The following is a 6997-nucleotide window of genomic DNA, read 5'->3' as shown; positions in this document are numbered from 1 at the left end:
TACATATTTTTTTTGCTGTCTTAGAGAATGACTGACTACATTGCAGGAAAAAAACATTGTGAGTCAACTCCCTCAATTCTCATTAAAGTACTGGCATTCCTGAGTCCAGCATGAGGTCTTACCACCGTGTAAAAGAACAGCATGCTTCAGTCTGTTCTTGTGTATTTCTTACATTGTTTTCCCTTTTGATGTCTTTCGGCTTTCATCTTTGAAATAACACGTCAGTCAGGTGCACTCAGAGGATTCACCAGAGCAAGAGAAAAGAGGGTTTGAAAGACTTCAAGTCCCAGGTAACTGTCATAGCTCCACTTGCCAGAGGGGAGAGCCTCTTTAAGCATACAGGATGAGGCAAAGAGTTGTGGATGTGAAGGGAATACAAATGAATGACAAATATAGCACTTTTCTAACCCTGGATCTACTGACAAAAGAAACTCAAGCATGTATGAAACTCAGTGATGGGGAAGCTACTCTAAAAAATATATACAGTGCCTTGCGAAAGTATTCGGCCCCCTTGAACTTTGCGACCTTTTGCCACATTTCAGGCTTCAAACATAAAGATATAAAACTGTATTTTTTTGTGAAGAATCAACAACAAGTGGGACACAATCATGAAGTGGAACGACATTTATTGGATATTTCAAACTTTTTTAACAAATCAAAAACTGAAAAATTGGGCGTGCAAAATTATTCAGCCCCTTTACTTTCAGTGCAGCAAACTCTCTCCGGGAGTTCAGTGAGGATCTCTGAATGATCCAATGTTGACCTAAATGACTAATGATGATAAATACAATCCACCTGTGTGTAATCAAGTCTCCGTATAAATGCACCTGCACTGTGATAGTCTCAGAGGTCCGTTAAAAGCGCAGAGAGCATCATGAAGAACAAGGAACACACCAGGCAGGTCCGAGATACTGTTGTGAAGAAGTTTAAAGCCGGATTTGGATACAAAAAGATTTCCCAAGCTTTAAACATCCCAAGGAGCACTGTGCAAGCGATAACATTAAAATGGAAGGAGTATCAGACCACTGCAAATCTACCAAGACCTGGCCGTCCCTCTAAACTTTCAGCTCATACAAGGAGAAGACTGATCAGAGATGCAGCCAAGAGGCCCATGATCACTCTGGATGAACTGCAGAGATCTACAGCTGAGGTGGGAGACTCTGTCCATAGGACAACAATCAGTTGTATATTGCACAAATCTGGCCTTTATGGAAGAGTGGCAAGAAGAAAGCCATTTCTTAAAGATACCCATAAAAAGTGTTGTTTAAAGTTTGCCACAAGCCACCTGGGAGACACACCAAACATGTGGAAGAAGGTGCTCTGGTCAGATGAAACCAAAATTGAACTTTTTGGCAACAATGCAAAACGTTATGTTTGGCGTAAAAGCAACATGGCTCATCACACTGAAAACACCATCCCCACTGTCAAACATGGTGGTGGCAGCATCATGGTTTGGGCCTGCTTTTCTTCAGCAGGGACAGGGAAGATGGTTAAAATTGATGGGAAGATGGATGGAGCCAAATACAGGACCATTCTGGAAGAAAACCTGATGGAGTCTGCAAAAGACCTGAGACTGGGACGGAGATTTGTCTTCCAACAAGACAATGATCCAAAACATAAAGCAAAATCTACAATGGAATGGTTCAAAAATAAACATATCCAGGTGTTAGAATGGCCAAGTCAAAGTCCAGACCTGAATCCAATCGAGAATCTGTGGAAAGAACTGAAAACTGCTGTTCACAAATGCTCTCCATCCAACCTCACTGAGCTCGAGCTGTTTTGAAAGGAGGAATGGGAAAAAATGTCAGTCTCTCGATGGGAAAAACTGATAGAGACATACCCCAAGCGACTTACAGCTGTAATCGCAGCAAAAGGTGGCGCTACAAAGTATTAACTTAAGGGGGCTGAATAATTTTGCACGCCCAATTTTTCAGTTTTTGATTTGTTAAAAAAGTTTGAAATATCCAATAAATGTCGTTCCACTTCATGATTGTGTCCCACTTGTTGTTGATTCTTCACAAAAAAATACAGTTTTATATCTTTATGTTTGAAGCCTGAAATGTGGCAAAAGGTCGCAAAGTTCAAGTGGGCCGAATACTTTCGCAAGGCACTGTAGTTTACCGAGCTACCAATTACTTTACACCGGAAGAAGTTAAGCTACCCTTAAGAAAAATATACTTTGAAAAAGTAGTCCACTACTACCAAACTACTTAATATGTAAATCTGAAATGTCAGACTACAAATTGCAAGGTCATATGTTAACAGAATGTGTAATTTAGCCGATTAAACACAAAAACAAATGTTGTAAATTAGAATTAGGCAGGTCTGATTCTGAAAAAGGAAATTATTACGTACATTTATATTTCATTTTATTTGTGCAAAAACAGATGAAACTCAAGAACAATTCAGCAAATGAACTGGAACGTTGCCATACAGTGTATTGTGCCATTTACCTAATACATTAAAATCAAGTAAAGAGCTTTGTGGATTTCTGAGATTCGCCTGTATACTGTATAAGAGACAATACTGCTGGTGCAAAACCATTTTCTGGATTAATGATACCACATTCTGATCCATAAATAGAAACAATAAGCACTGAATAAATCTGTAAAATTAGACGCTGCCCATCTTTCACATTCATTTGATGTTGAGGCATAGCTGGATCTACATCACAGATGGTGTGGGACATGATCACCACATTGAACCAATTTTGAGGTCTGAAAACATTATTTGGAGTGATGTGGACCTTTAAAAACCTATCTTTATGGATGCCAACCTGTGGTGTGTCTGGTAATTGGGACAGGGTTGGGATAGACTCTTTAACACATGGATTGAGTGAATGTGAGTGGACTGACTAATGTCTTCACAGGCCTGCACTGTTCAGCAGGGGCTGCTGTGGGGAGGATGGCTCATGATAATCTCTGGAACAAATGGAATGGCACCATTCCACACATTCCGCTCCAGCCATTTCTACAAGCCCGTCCTCCCCAATTAAGGTGCCACCAACCTCCTGTGTTCAGCTTGCCTCCTGTTTAAGATGCAGCACTTCTCCTTCGTAGTTGGCTCATTATGTAAACATTATAGTCATGCCCCAATGGAAGGCGGCTTCATACAAAAATGTATTAAAGTTTACATTAATATCCACTTTGATAAACAAGTCAGGGACTGGCAGTTCCAAAGTAAAAAATGTAGCCTCACCATTGAAGCAAGCCACACTGGGGAGAAAAATTATCAACTGGACTGAACAAAATAAACAAGTATTATAGAAACTTTTAGAAGTGTGTGCCACCCATTTTCTGTGAGGCTTCGATATCTCCTCTGTCCACCCCGAAGAGACCATTATGTATCTTATCATGATGATTCAGAAAATGATTGGCCACTTACCAGTACATTTAAGTCTTTACAATCATTTCTTTCTTTGTCAAAAATAGCTAGATCGGATAATCTATCCTGACACTGTCTTTCAGAAATGATCAAAACCAATAGCTACAAATGAATTCACACAGCTGGCATTTGAGCTTGATTTGAGCTTTGACCTTTCCATTCACAAGCGGATAGAACATTTCCTGAATCCTGACCAATATAAAGAATTACTGTAGCCATGTCAATTCTGAGTGGAAACGCTTAATTTCTACGCTATTGGCCTCCACCTTTACCTTTGACCTGGGCACTTCCGTTTGGAAATTAAGTTCAAGAAAAAAAATACACAAAAACAAAATTGTTTGTCAGGAAGTTAGGCTTGTGTTTACTTTAGGAACATGGCTAACAATGTCCTGACCAGGCGGAAGGGATTTGGCTGACCCAATCCAGGTCAGACGCACACAGATTACATTCTGATCTAGCTGCTGAAATTTAGCATTGAGCTGGAAAGAGACTGGTGCTTTAATCAAGAAAAGACAAAGAATTTATTGATTTAAAAAAAAAGGAGTATTCATTTACATATTTCTCATATCTAGTAAAGAGAAGGGACACTAAAACAATATATACATCACAATCCAATTTCACAATCCATCGGTAAAAATACAACATGACTTAAGAATCGTGAGCTTATCTGAAATGTATGAAGACAAATTGGTAAAATTGTTTCATTAAGTTTTTCATGAGTACAAGCTCTCTAAGACTTAACCCTGAGAAGTGTTGATATTGGGAAGAATGGAATCTTTGACATTTAAGTTCTAAACTAGCTCAAATATTCTGGGACTTCAATGTTCTAGTCCTGTGAGCATTCACTTACTGCAACTCCCCCAGACGTAGGTGGATATAACAAATAACAATTAAGTCAAAATGGAGACAACACAAAAGGTACGGAAAAAACGGAATGTAAAATTTGAAAACATGACATTCATCATCTTGTGCATATGGTTTTCCTTAGTAATGTTCCTTTAGAAAATATCATTTTCACAATTGTGAGATTGCTTTCCTCTTTGGCAAAGCTGCTACAGTACAGAAGAGGGTTTCCGTGACAGAGTAGATCCTGGAGGACACAGTGCTCATTACAACTCTGCTGCTGCTCCTCACAGGTATACACGGTCACTGAGAATACTAAATGAGGCCACAGCACAAACAGTCTCCTAGACAGGCTCAGCCATACAAACACGCAGAGATAGGTCTAGATAAACAAACATAACATACATTATGTGCAGGATAGTAGGATATAATTCTAAATAACAATTTAAATTGTTCATAAAAAATACAAAAAAATTCACCCCAAATAGGACTTGCATCAAGCAGAGATGGGGATCTCAATCACATTAAAGGGGGATGGGGTGTTGGAGCGAAGTGGATTATCTGTATTATTGGCACAGAGTAGGGGATTAATTATATGGAATCATGGAAGGTACAATCAGGTATTGTTTAGGTCTCTGCTCTAATCTATAATACCCGGTCTCTCCCTATGCTATGTGACGAAACAGCCTGGATCTCACCAACAAAGAGAACCTCATGTAGGAAGCTACTTCCCTTTCCCATATCCTCCAGTCATTAACATGACTGTACATGGAGTCTCTCACCTGTGCAGAGACATCATTTACAGAAATCAAAGTATTTGCTGGGCGGTGGGTTCAGTACAGCTCAGATGAGGTTAACGAGCTGATGAGTCAGCAGCTCAATGACACAGGTCATTGGGGCCAAAGCAGGCAATACAGGTATTTTGTTCCAAACACAGTACAGACTTCCTTAGGATATAGAGGCCATGTGGATACTGAATCTGGATTATTGGTCTGTTATGTGAACTGTTACATAAAAATAAGTAACACCTCTGCACCTCTACAAATATTTTTGGGTGTTCATCAGCTCATGATTTTTTACTAGAATGTTTATTATTACAAACAAACAAACTACAGTGCTTGTTTAACCTCAAGTAGCACTCCTGTTTCTAAATACAGAGTCCCTTATAGTTGTCCTGAAGTAGGTTAAAATCTATAATTGTCCTCTTTCTTTTGCTCTAAAAGCATTTCAGCCCATTCAATTCACCACTCACACATACGACCTTTACGCTGTGGTTGGAATCATGCCTTGTTGCCAGGGGGAACAGACACCCCTTGGTCTATATAGGAAAAAAAGACATTGCCAAGGCACTGGTGAAGTCCTCGGTCCAGAAATGATTGACAAGAGCTTGTGTTCTACATTCACTGGAGAGGTCCATGTTTTTCCTTTAAAGAAAGAAGCTAGAAGAAACTTCGGACTAACTAAAGCATCCTTCAGTGTTGTACAGTAATGTTGGAAGGACACACGAGAAAACACAAAAGTAAGTACAGTTGAAGTCGGAAGTTAACATACACCTTAGCCAAATACATTTAAACTCAGTTTATCACAATTCCTGACATTTAATCCTGGTAAAAAATCTGTTTTAGATCAGGTAGGATCACCACTTTATTTTGAGAACGTGAAATGTCAGAATAATAGTAGAGAATGATTTCAGCGTCTATTTCTTTCATCACAGTCCCAGTGGGTCAGAAGTTTACATGCAATCAATTAGTATTTGGTAGCATTGCCTTTAAATTGTTTAACTTGGGTCAAACGTTACGGGTAGCCTTCCCACAATAAGTTGTATGAATTTTGGCCCATTCCTCCTGACAGAGCTGGTGCAATTGAATCAGGTTTGTAGGCCTCTTTGCTCTCACACACTTTTTCAGTTCTTCCCACAAATTCTCTATAGGATTGAGGTCAGGGCTTTGTGATGGCCACTCCAATACCTAAACTTTGTCCTTAAACCAGTTTGCCACAACTTTGGAAGTATGCTTGGGGTCATTGTCCATTTGGAAGACCCTTTTGCGACCAAGCTTTAACTTCCTGACTGAGGTCTTGAGATGTTGAATATCAACATACGCACATAATTTTCCTCCTCATGATACCATCTATTTTGTGAAGTGCACCAGTCCCTCCTGCAGCAAAGCACACCCACAACATGATGCTGCCACCCCCGTGCTTCACGGTTGGATGGTGTTCTTCAGCTTGCAAGCGCCCCATTTTTCCTCCAAACATAACGATGGTCATTATGACCAAACAGCACTTTTCGCACCAAAGTACATTAATCTCTAGGAGACAGAACGAGTCTCCTTCCTGAGCGATATGATGGCTGCGTGGTCCCATAGTGTTTATACTTGCATACTATTGTTTGTACAGATGAACGTGGTACCTTCAGGCGTTTGGAAATTGCTCCCAATGATGAACCACAACCTTTTTCCTGAGGTCTTGGTTGATTTCTTTTGATTTTCCCATGATGTCAAGCAAAGCAGCACTGAGTTTGAAGGTAGGCCTTGAAATACATCCACAGGTGCACCTCCAATTGACTCAAATGATGGCAATTAGTCATTCAGAAGCTTCTAAAGCCATAACATCATTTTCTGGAATTGTCCAAGCTGTTTAAAGGCACAGTCAACTCAGTGTATGTAAACTTTTGACCCACAGAAATTGTGATACAGTGAATTATAAGTGATAATCTGTCGGTAAACAATTGTTGGAAAAATTACTTAGATGTCCTAACCGACTTGCCAAA

Source organism: Oncorhynchus mykiss, chromosome 1, assembly GCF_013265735.2.
Source record: "Oncorhynchus mykiss isolate Arlee chromosome 1, USDA_OmykA_1.1, whole genome shotgun sequence".
In the NCBI taxonomy this organism is placed as follows: Eukaryota; Metazoa; Chordata; class Actinopteri; order Salmoniformes; family Salmonidae; genus Oncorhynchus; species Oncorhynchus mykiss.
Note: the sequence above shows the minus strand (reverse complement) of the source record.